Source organism: Miscanthus floridulus, unplaced genomic scaffold (genome assembly GCF_019320115.1).
Source record: "Miscanthus floridulus cultivar M001 unplaced genomic scaffold, ASM1932011v1 fs_786_3, whole genome shotgun sequence".
Taxonomy (NCBI): domain Eukaryota; kingdom Viridiplantae; phylum Streptophyta; class Magnoliopsida; order Poales; family Poaceae; genus Miscanthus; species Miscanthus floridulus.
In genome coordinates, this window is record NW_027097272.1 from 15,391 (window position 1) to 28,459 (window position 13,069).

The following is a 13,069-nucleotide window of genomic DNA, read 5'->3' on the forward strand; positions in this document are numbered from 1 at the left end:
GCCTTCACGTGCGACCATGAGCATTACGAGCTCGCCACTATCGTTATCAACTCTTTCGAGCTCCCGTGGCTTGAGGAGTTGTCGACCCCAGTAGCCCTAGACTACAACAAGCCAACCTCTTTGACTACCTTCCACCCACTCAAGGAGACTAAGACGGTGGGGATCGACCCCACTGATCCAACCAAAAGGGTGCGGATCAGGACCCAGCTCCTGGCCAAATAGGAATGCGAGCTCGTCAACTTCCTATGCGCTAATCGTGATGTCTTTGCATGGAAACCATCGGACATGCCGGGCATACCACGGGACGTCGCCAAGCACGCACTATGCCTCAACCTAGGCTCAAAGCCCACCAAGCAACGCTTGCATCGCTTTGACAATGAGAGGCACAGGGCCATAGGCGAGGAGGTCACCAAACTCCTGGCAGCCATATTTATCAGAGAGGTATTCCACTCTGACTAGCTTGCCAATCCTGTTCTTGTTAAAACGAAGATCAGGAAATGGAGAATGTGCGTTGATTATACTGGCCTCAACAAAGCGTGTCCAAAGGATCACTTTCCTTTGCCGCGCATAGACCAGATAGTTGACTTCACCTCGGGATGCGAGATCCTCACCTTTCTAGATGCCTACTCAGGCTATCACCAGATCGTGATGAAAGAGACTGATTAGATCACAACCTCGTTCATCACCCTGTATGGTTCATACTATTATGTAACCATGCCCTTCGGTCTAAAGAATGCTAGTGCCACCTACCGAAGGTGCATGCAGCAATGCTTCACCGATCAAATCGACCCTCGATCTGCCTGATCAAGCTGAGCGGCTGAAACCAACTATCGTTGTCTATGTTGATGACATAGTGGTCAAAACGGCTTAAGCTTGCGATGTGATCGTGAACTTGGCCACGACATTCATGAACCTCCGAAGGTTCAACATCAAATTGAATCCTAAAAAATATATTTTCGGGGTTCCAAAGGGGGAAGCTGTATGGATACATCATGTCCGAACGTGGTATCGAGGCCAACCCTGAAAAAATCATGGCCATCTCCAACATAGGCCCTATATGCAACGTCAAGGGCGTACAAGGCTCACCGGTAGTCTAGCCACCCTGAGCTGGTTCATCTGTCGGCTCAGTGAGTGAGGGATGCCTCTCTACAAGCCACTCAAAAGGACAAACATGTTTGTCTGGACCGAGGAAGCACATCAGGCTTTAGAGAGCCTCAAAGCATCACTAACGTCGGCCCCAATCCTTGTCGCCCTCGAACGGGGAGAACCCCTCCTCCTCTATGTCGTGGCAAGCAACCACATGGTAAGCGCCGCCCTAGTCGTCGATAGGGAGGAGCCGAGATGCCACCTTAAGGTCCAACGACCCATGTACTTCATCAGGGAGGTACTCACTGACCCTAAGGTCTCATACCCCTAGGTGCAAAAACTCCTATATGCTGTGCTGATGGCGACCTAGAAGCTCCTGCACTACTTCACCGACCACGAAGTCTCGGTCGTCACTTCATACTCGCTCGGAGACATCATCTGCAAATGCGACACCATGGGATGAATCTCCAAGTGGGCACTCGAGCTAATTGGCCACGACATCAAGTATATCCCCCGTACCAATATTAAGTCTTAAGCTCTCGCAAATTTTGTCGCCGAATGGACGAAGGTCCAGCTACCGACTCTGGACATCACCCACGAGTACTAGATGATGTACTTCGATGGGTCCATGATGGTGCCCAGCTTAGGGGCTAGAGTGGTTTTGATCTCCCTGGATGGGAGTAGGCTTCGCTATGCAATCCACCTCCACTTTTTAGCCTTAAACAATGCCACAGAGTATGAGGCCCTCATCAATGGTCTGCACATCGCCATCGAGCTTGGCGCTATGTGGCTCTACGTTCGCAGTGACTCAGAGCTGGTCATCGACTAGGTCATGAAGGAGTCCTCCTATAAAAGCCCCCACATGGTAGCATACTGCCAAGACGTTCGCAAACTTGAGGACAAATTCTAGGAGATTGAGCTGCATCATGTCCCCTGAAAGGACAATGATGCCACCGATTTTCTTGCAAAATTGGCTACCAGGCGGGTTCCATCTCCGGACGGGGTCTTCATCAACGACCTTCATGAACTGTCTGCCCGCATCCTGGTAGGACCAATCCAGACACACCCTAACTTCGACCCTATGCTCGGGGGCTCTGACCCTAGTGCCTCCATGACGACATCGCCCGCCGACGTCGCTGTACTAGCACTCGATCAAGCCAACTGGCGAGCGCCGCTACTGGCCTACCTCCTCGAGGAGGTCCTCCCACGTGAAAGGACTGAAGCACAATGGATTGCTCGATGCACCAAGACATTCATCATGATCAAAAATGAACTCTACAAATGGAGTACATCGGTTGTACTCATGAAGTGCGTCCCTACCGACCAAGGCAAGCAGTTCCTCCTTGAGGTCCATGCTAGAATCTGTGGATATCACGTGTCCCCAAGGTCGCTGGTCGGAAAAGCCTTTCGCCAAAGTTTTTACTGGCCCACCACACCACGAGATGCAGAGGAGGTCATCCGTAGGTGTGAAGGATGCTAGTTCTATGCTTGGCAAACATATTTGCCAGCACAAGAGCTCCAAACCATCCCCATCACCTGGCCGTTCATGGTCTAGGGCCTCAACATGGTAGGACCCCTCAAAAAGGGCCCGAGTGGCTTCACTCCCCTACTTGTAGCAGTGGACAAATTCACTAAGTGGATAGAGGCGAAGCCCATCACCAACATCCGCTCAGAAGAGGTGGTCAAATTCTTCCTCAACATCATCTATCGGTTTGTCATTCCTAACTGTATCATCACTGACCACGAAACTAACTTCATCGGGAAGAAGTTCCTGGACTTCAGTGATGGATATAGAATCAAGATCAACTAGGCCTCGGTCGGACATCCACATACTAACGCTTAGGTCGAGCATGCCAATGGCATGGTCCTCTAAGGACTTAAGCCACGCATCTTCGACCGACTCAACAAGTATGTTGGGTGATGGGTTGCAGAGGTCCCAGTGATCCTCTAGAGCTTGAAAACGACCCCAAAACAACCCACAGGGTTCACACCCTTCTTTCTAGCCTATGGAGCTAAAGCAGTGCTGCCCTCCGACATCGACCACGGTGCCCCAAGAGTAAAGGCCTTCGACCGTGACTGAGCCACGAAGGCTCAACAAGAGGCAGTCGACCTACTCGAGGAGGCCCACGAGACGACCACCATCTGCTCCACTCGCTACCAGCAAAGTCTCCACAGGTACCACTAGAGGAAAATTAGAGGAAAAATCCTCGAGGTCGGAGACCTCATGCTTCGAAGGACCCAATCGACCAAGGAGAAGCACAAACTCTCTCTACCATGGGAAGGTGTTTACACCAAAATTTGGGAAGAAGAGTTGCAAGAAATCAAAAGCTCCCAAGATCATGTCATTAGGGAATCGATTGTATAAAGGTCGGTATTAGCTGATTCGAATGCAATACTAGAATCAGCTATCCTCAGATAGCGCCAGCAGATAAAGATAAAAGCTATGATTGGCGTCAGGAAAAACATGTTGGACTCTATAAAAAGGGAAAAATTAGGGTCCAAGTTATCTTAAATTAGGAATGTTTTCTCTTGTGTCAAAGATTATAATGAGTCATGCTTAAATAGGATTTATTCGTAGGTTTCGGGTATAAATATTGGACCCTCGGCTATTATAAAGGACACACAATCAATCAAATACAAGTTACTTACTTTTTTGGCTCCGGCCACCCCTTAGGAGTAGGAGTAGAGTAGATCTCGGTGAGTTCTTCAGGGAGCAGAGCAGCATAGGTCAGGTCGACCTCTGGCTTGTCTATAAGTACCGTCATGGCTTATACTTCTGTTCATACGGCTGCATTAATCCAGTTGACCTTCACTATGACTCTGGTATAAGCTGGTTATCAACTCTTATCTAGTTCAAGTACGGTTGCATCGATCCGGTCGACCTCCACTACTTGAATTAGATTAAGATCAAGTTATCGACTCTATCTAAGAGTGGCAACCTTTGTTAGATTCCTTAAGTTATCGATCTTTCTGATGTTTTTCATTGTCATTAGTCTGCAGCAACATCAATCTACCCGATCGAGATCAATTTAGATCGACTTAATAATTCATACTAGTAATATCCATCTAGCTGATGATCTCATTTACATATACATGTATTGTACCTATCACCATAAAATCAATCACTACCCACAAGCTTTACAATCTATAACAGTCGATTTCTATGCGTATCGACTATTTAATCGCTCTTCTCGTATGGCTGCTCCCAAAGCGGCACACTTGGAACTGTCTAGGCACAGACCAGCACGTTCCACCTTAAATTACTGATAAACTTTATCTCCTTATCAATAGAAGGGTCAAATTGACTAGCACATCTCGGGAGGAATACGCTGGATCGATTATCCCCGCTGTTGAAGTCAGACAGATCTCTAGCTCCATTGAGCAGACCCTTCTAGCTTGCTGTGTGTCAACACGACATGTTTTTGTGCTGACACATGTTCTGGCATGCCCGGTGGGACACCACAATCAGTCATGGCGGCTTACAACAACAATGACATCCTTATGGTACCTTATGAAGACTTACCTGATGGAGATAAAGATGTCATCAGCAAAGCTATAGAAGAATTTCAGAAGCAAGTGTTTGTTGTCCTATAAGAGACACATGACAATACAATTGTTCAGAAATATCTACTACCAAGAGTTCTGTTGCATGGGCAGACAGATGTAGATGAAGCAGAAGACATGCGTTTCTTCATGGAAGCTATAAACAAATCTGTTCATGATGCCATATCAAACCATAATGAAATCTTCTTGAAGACATTCCACAACACCATGAAAGAGGTGTTTTCACGGGTTTCTAGTTGATCAGGTTGGTCTGGCTTATTACAACATTCCACATCCATCGACTCAGGGGACTAATCAAGCCAGTATTAGCCATCAAGAAGCAGCACCAACCAGTAATGATGATATCCAGGTAGTTTAGAGTTCATCTGAGCAAGTTCAAGGTGCTACTACAAATCAGATACATTATAATCCTAGATAGTCAGTGCAGCATGTGCAATAGCCCATGGGGCAAGGTCAGAACTAGATGATTAATTTTGGCATATCAGGCCACATACCGTCATTGACTCAAAAAATAGCACCATCAATTTAAATGATTCATAGAGATATATATACTAACATCTATAATCAGAGACTTCAAGCAGTAAACCAGCAAAGGACCTAGCATATAGAGATTCTACAAGGGTATCATTATGGCATAGATTACAATACCCTTCACATGATTCTGAATCTAGGGTACCAAGGTACCTGGAATTTTAATCCACAAATAGGTCAACAAGTGCAGAAATATCCAAATTCAAATATTGATTAATTATTGCTGAGAGTAACCAAGATGATGAAGAATCAGTTTAGTTTGAAGCCAAAAAGGCTGACCTTCTCGTACAAACGCTCATATCTAGAATGGTACGATTTGGTCGCTCTTCCTATAAATTACAGGCTCCCAGAGTTTGCCAAGTTCACTAGCCAAGACAGCACAAGCACAATAGAATATGTTAGTCGGTATCTTACACAATTGGGCAAAGCATCCATTGAAGAGGCCCATCAAGTTTGTTTCTTCTCCTTGTCACTATCAGAGCCAGCCTTCACTTGGTTTCATCACTGCCAATTAATTTCATTATCAATTGGGCTGACCTAGAGAAGAAGTTTCATATATATCTTTACACTAAGACATGAGAAAAGAAGATTAGCAATTTGACAACTATAAGATAGAGAACTAATGAATTGGGCACCGAGTTTCTTCAGAGATTCCAAGAGACCAAAATTTTTTGCTTCTCTAATAAACTTGACTGATGATCAGCTAGCTACTTTGGCCATTCAAGGAATGTTGAGAACATAGAGAGAGAAGCTGCTAGGACAAGAATTTGACAACTTGGTCAATTAGCTCAACGAGTGGCAGCGCTCAATAGCTAATTCCAGAATATGCGCAGAGATACCCAATTTCATAAAAGTACCACAATGACCGAAGCCTACAATTCATATTCAGTCGATGACTGCTATAAGGACGATGAAGAAGAAGAGGTTGTTGTGGCTGAATAAAATTGGGGTAAGAAGACAATAATGGTGCCAAATCCTTAGGGAAGATGAGTCAAAGAGAGCTATGACTTTGACGTCATAAAATCAGACAAGCTCTTTGATTTCTTGCTTGAGAAGGGATAGATCAAGTTGCCCGATAATCATGTTATGTTGCCCCCTAATCAGTTGAAGAATAAGAAATTCTGACAAGTTTCATAATGCTACATCTCATTCTACTAATGAATGTAGAGTTTTTCGGCAGCATATACAGAGGGCTATTCAGCAAGGAAGGCTTAAATTCGATACGCCTCGAAAGATGAAAGTTGACGATAATCCTTTGCTAGGAGATCAAAACATGGGCGATGCTAGGCTGCTCAAGGAGAAGACTAAAGTCCTAACATCAGTTAGATCAAGAGAAACTAGAACAGTCGATTCCGAGATGTAAATATTAGCTGATGAATATAGAAGGATCAGAAGGCATCGTGACAAGCAAAAGAGCCGATATGAGCAGGAAGAAACACCAAAGGATGGGGCGACAAGGCCATGCGTTACATCTCAAAATTTTGTTGAATAAATGGCAGCAATAGAAGAAAAAGGATTATCAGCGTTGACCAGAAGAGCAAGAATACCAACGTCAACAGGAAAAAGAGAGGAATGAAAGAAAACAAGCCGAATCACATTAGAATTGTCCTTTCTTTAGACATTGCTGGAACGAAGGTTTTAAATTGCCTATTAGAAATAGCTGTCTAGAGTGCTATGAATAATATTGGGAATTTAGGCAATCTCAAGCCAACCGTTGGTCTATCCATACTCAAGATGTGTATCATCATAATAATATGGATCAATGCTTAAAATAGAAGTGTTCATGATCGGCTTGGAAAATGGGTTGTTGATCAAAACCAGGCAGATTATGAAGAAGACGGTAATAAGGAAGAATATGTTTGGCAGGAAGGCCAGTGGTGTCCAGGAGGTTTGACAAGGAGCCAGAAAAGAAGAATGCAATGCCTAAGGAACAGAGAGCTAGAACTGGCTCAGGTGTCTGGTAAACCTCAAGTGTGGCGTGTTAAACAAACATTCGATAGAGAGCAACCATCGACTAATATTCAGATGGCTTTTCTACTGCTGTCAGAATTTAGAGCTCCAGCAGATCAAGAAGTTTATTCAAAATTTGATGAATCAGAGTATGAATAAATAGTTGCCAAGTTGACAGTTATACAACAAGCTATATTTGATAAGCCAGTTAAGTATGGGCACTTAAAGGCTTTATATGTAAAAGGTTTTGTTGACGGAAAGCCAATGAACAAGATGTTGGTGGATGGAGGTGCTTCTGTCAATCTTATGCCTTACACCACTTTTCATAAACTTGGCAAGGGACCAGGAGATTTAATTGAAACTGATATGATGCTTACAGATTTTAGGGGTAATGCATCTAAGACCCGAGGGGCAATGAACGTCGAACTAACAATCGAGAGTAATACTCTGCTCACCATATTCTTTGTCATTGATGGAAAGGGTCATACAGTTTGCTCCTTGGTCATGACTAGATTCATACAAACTGATGTGTGCCATCGACTATGCATCAGTGTTTAATTCAATGGCATTGAGATGATGTTGAGCTAGTTTGTGCTGATGAGTCTGTGAGTATCGCAACAGCCAATCTAGTATTTTGGGAGCTAGAAGACTTTGAGTGCTTTTCTGGCAAGTTATGGGAAGGAGGCTTCATTAGAATCAATAATGAAAGCCTATAGCCGATCCAAGCAGTCGGCTTTGAAAATTTGTTTTAATAGATAATCCAATAGATGGTACAGATGGCAAACTAGGACATGGCTTCACGTCGGCCGATGAATTAGAAGAGGTAGATATTGGTTCTGGAGATAGGCCTAGGCCGACGTATGTAAGTGCCAAGTTGGATCTTGAGTATAAGCAAGAGTTAGTCGATTTATTAAAGGAATTTAAGGACTATTTTGCTTGGGAATACTATGAGATGTCTGGTCTAGACCGATCGATTATTAAACATCGGTTGCCAATCTGTCAGTGTTTTGTACAAGCACCGGCAAGTAAATTTATAGTAATGCGCGTTAGGCTCAGATGGTGCGCTAAAGGACACAGGATTTATACTGGTTTGGGTGGAACATGCCTACGTCCAGTTTGCTGCTGCTTGTGTTATTAGCACCGTGAATGGTCTGTAGTAAGGGGTACAAACTGTCGAGAGAGGGACTGGTCCTAAGTCTCTGATGGAAGGATTGAAAGGTGGTCAAGAGCTTCGTAGCCGCTTGAACATGTGTATATGAGTGCGTTCTATTGTTTTTTTGGGTCCCCCCTTGATGGAGGGAGCGCATCCCCTTTTATAGATGAAGGGGCTGGCTTTACAAGGGTGAGGGCTCTAGGATGCGTACTCTACTTAGTCTTATGGCTCACGTCTACCTGGTCAGGTCCTCCATTCTAATGAGTGCGAAGGAAGATAAGTGCTTACAATGTTGTCGATGTCTCTGTAGGATGTCAGGTTAGTCACAGAATGCTGCCCTACATAGGGTATGGGCTGTAGTACAGTGGTTTTGACTTATGAGCCTCCCCTAGGCTTGCTCCACACGCCTTCTGGTTCCCATGATTCCTTGTTGGGAGAATGCAGGGTCGGGGTCTGGTGTAGCGCCGTGGCCAAGGCCTTCTGACTGGGAGGACCTAGGGGGTTAGGAAGTGGGCGCCGCTCCCCTGGGTCCACAGCGTGGTGACAGAATACCCGTTGTTCATGGAGATAGCAAATCCTTTCCTGGAGCGTAGCGGTTGTCGTATATCTTCATCGAGTTCCGTGTCTCAGAGCTGAAGGTGGCGCCTATAACTCTACAGGGCGAGGTGCACGCACCTGTAATGCCTTTTGGGTTCTGCGGCGCCCGGAAGGGTCTAAAGCATCAGTCCTGTCGTTCCCTGGCAGTCCTTTTCCTACCAGGGCGTAGGGTATGATCCTTGGAGCCATGGTTGACCCGAACGTCTTGTCTCGTCCTGTACCCATCATTACGAGGGATAGATATCGATCAGGGCGAGGCTCGTTCTTGGCCGTCGGGTGAGACGGAGACCAATCCCTATCTCTTGGGCAAGACTAACCCTACCCCTCCGGGATCGAGCGAGGCGGAATCCATCCCTCAGCCCTCGGGCAAGACCGAGCCCGCCCTAAAGGCATCGAGCGAGACAGAGATTAGCCTTGAGTCTTTGGGCGAGGCAGGGTTATCTCACAAAGGCATCGGGTGAGGCTGACCCCGTCCCTCCAGGATCGAGCGAGACGAAATTCATCCCTCAGCCCTCGGGCGAGACCGAGCCCGCCCTAAAGGTGTCGGGCGAGATGGAGTTTATCCCTCGGCCCTTGGGCGAGACCGAGCCCGTCCCAAAGGTGTCGGGCGAGGCGGAACAGAACTCCTGTCACTCAAACAAGGGATGACACGGCGCCTTTATGCGTCCAGAAGTTTTTCACGTTCGGTGGTTATTGGTTCCACCTTTTGGGGTATCCTGGTATTAGGTCCCTGACACAATCAAACCTAGATATCGACCGTTTAAACAAGCTCCAAGGAGATTCAACCCAAACGTACTTGTGCCACCTGTCCGCCATCCAGGAGTGGTTGCTTCCTGGCGACGAGGGTGAGCCGGTGCCGCCTGAAGGGTATGTCGTCTCTTTTGCCATCTTCCATGAGCGGGGATTTGGGGTACCCGCGCATAGATTCCTTCAGGGGCTATTAGATTACTATGAGGTAGAGCTGCAGCATCTAACTCCCAATGGGATTTAGCATATGGTAGCGTTTGTTGCCCTGTGCGAGGGTTTCCTGGGGATCAATCCCCATTTTGATCTGTGGCGGTATTTCTTTAGCATTAGTCTATCGAAGAGGAAGATTGGGGGGAAAGAAGTGAACGCGCCGATGGGGTGTGCCAGCATTCATCTGCGCCATACCCGATCGAAGGGTTACCCATACATGCGTCTGGCGACATCTAACAAGGGATGGCATTTGCAGTGGTTTTATGTTAGGGATGATGTGAGTGCCACCCTACCGAAGTACACCGGACATCTTATTGTGGATGCTCTGGAATCGTGGGGCTAGGGCGTCCAGTCCAAAGACAAGAAACACATCACCGACCTTCTTTCCGCCCTCCAAGCCCTGAAGGGCCAGGGTGTAAAGGGGACAGGGATCATCGGTGCCTACCATGCTAGGAGGGTGGCACCCCTGATGGCGCGTGTGCTTCCTTTGCATCAGATGATGCCCGGGATATCGTACGAGGGGACGATGCTTGTTGATGAGGCGCTCCCTTACTCGGAAGTGGCGCAGCGCATCAAGGAGGCGATGGAGCCGACGAAGGATTCCACCGGTAGGGTCCTCGACATCGTGTATCCGGTGCCCGGGCATCCTCCAATGCGGCCGGAGCCTGGGTTCTTCGAATTCGTAAGCCCTCTTCTCCCGCACTCTTTTCTTTCTCCTAAATCTCCCTTTTTTAATACTTGCTTTTGTAATGTTGGGGCTAGCCGAGGGGGCTAGTCTTCAAGGATAGTCCGGCTCCACTGCCGAAGGATAAGGTTGTTGCGGCGGTGAATCGACTCGCGGCCGAGCGGGACAAGAAAGCAAAGGAGGAGATGAAGAAGGCGAAACGACTAAAGCAGGAGGCATGGGATCAGGGAGAGGACGTGAGTAGTGAGGACGACGACGATGATGATGATGACGACGACGACGATGAGGTAGCCGTCGACGTGGATTGGGGCGTCCTAGAGGATGAGGAAACGCTGACAAGTGGCCACCCACCCATGCAGGGGCCCTTCCCTTTTCAAGTAGAGGGAAGTGAATCGATGAGGTCAGTGGAGGCTAGCGAGTCTGCCGCTTCGCACGGCGTGCCGGCCGAGGATCGGTGGACGGAGGACGCCGGGCTTGCTGCCGCCGACCCCGAGGCGACCATGGAGGGGGGTGGCACCGGAGCCGCGCCCGGCTCTGATGCCGCGCCCTGTGAGGTGATGGAGGGGAGCAGCTCTGGTGCTGCGCCCCGTGAGACGATGGAGGGGAGCAGCTCTGGTGTTGCACCCCGTGAGACGATGGAGGGGGACGGCTCTGGTGCCGCGCCCAACGAGATGATGGAGGGGAGCGACTCCGGCGCCGTGCCCGACGAGATGAACCCCCCTACCCCAGAGCAGGGGGCAGGCTTGAAACGGTCCCGTCCGGACGAGTCAGGGCAGGGATCTGGGGATCCATCCCCAAAACGCTTCCGCTGGCCAAGGACGTCAATGTAAGCTCTTGACTCCTCTGTTTTCATCCTTTTTCCATTTTTATTTTGACTTAACAGTTATTACCTTTGTGTAGGTTCTTGCGGATGGGTCACCCCCTGGGGCTGGCGCCCAAGAAGAGTCTCACCCTTCAAGTGGGATAGACGGCGTCGCCTGGAGTCACCCCTGTTTCGGGCAAGAGTGGTGCTGATGTCGGGGCCGCGTTGGCCAAACCGACGGCGTCCATGGTGGCTCCCACGCCCGCGGAGGTTACTGAGCGAGCGGTCTCTTCCGTGGCGGGCGTGGAACAGCCGGCCGAGGACCGCATACCGCCGGTGAAGGTGATCGTGACTGCACCAAGCCAGGATTAGCCGGGCGCGGTCGTGGTGGCACCCGAGGGCGTGGTGCAATCTGCGCCGCTAGGCGCCCAGACGGAGGAGGGTCCAGTCAGAGGGTCCTCGAGTGCGGCAGTTGTGCCGCACAGGGTTAGGAGGGAGCCACCACCGGCCCCTTTGTCGGGAGGAAGCCACTCCCCTACGCGGGGGGAGCCGCCGCTCCAGTGGATGGCCGCTCAGGACCCGTCGTCGGCTCTTTTCTCGCTCGATGATCATTCCGAGAGCATGGAGCGGGAGGGTCTTGACATTGGGATCTCGATCATGCTGAACGCCCTGGATGAGGCTAGAGGAGCCCTCCATGAGATTGTTATCCCTACCACTCAGGTACTTTCTGGGCTTTCTTCTTTCTTCGTATGTTTTTGTGTTTTCGTATTTCTGATATCAGTCTTCTTCCTCCTCAGGTTCTTGTTGCTCGTAGCCGGAAAAAATCCCAATTCCTCTGTGAGCAGAAGGCAGAGCGGGATCGCCTCTCCGAGGAGGCCCGGCTGCGAGCAGACATGGCCGCCCAGCTTGCTACCATCCAGGAGCGGGAGGCCCAGGCGCGTTAGGATGCGGAGGAGGCGCACAGGATGTTCGAGGACCTATTGGCGAGGTCTAAGCTGGATGGAGAGGAGATTACCAGACTCCAAAAAGAGCGAGACGAGCTGCTGCAGAGGAATGCCGCGGCCAATGAGAAGGCCGGCGAAGTCCTGAAGGAGCTAGAGATGGAGCGTGATCTCCGGCGGAAGGCCGAGAGTAGGGCCGCGGCCCTCCAGCAGAAGGTGGACGAGGACGTCGAGGTGGTCCGCTCTCTCTGGGCGGAGCTTGGTGACGCGGTGAAGGGAAGGTTGAGTGCTGAGAATGTCTCCACCAAGCTAGAGAAAGAGGCTGCCTATACGCGAAGGGCCCTCCAGGTTGAGAGCGATGAGCACAATCTTCTACAAGCTGCGGTCGGGGTGGTCCTTAATGCCCTGAATGTGACGGAGCTGGTGGAGACCAGCTCGCTCGCGGCTCGTGTCGGAGGTATCACGGCTCGAGTGGGCCAACTTGAGGAGAGTGCCTTTCACACCGGGATTACCTAGGCCTTCACCGTCACCCACGCCCATTATGAGAAGGAAATAAACCTGAAGGTGATGAGCGAAGGCTTTCCGTCCACCTACGAGGATGAAGAACTGGAGGAAATGGAGAAGATGGTCGCTCCCCTTGCGAAGAACCTAGCAGACAATCTGAAAGAGATTGTTCTCCCTCCGCGGGAGTAATTAATCGAACAATTTTGAGAACAACTTATATGTAATATGTGGACAAGTGTCGGTACTTTTCGAGTCTGGACGCCTTTTGTGCTTTTGCGTCTTAATTTTGTTTTTTACGA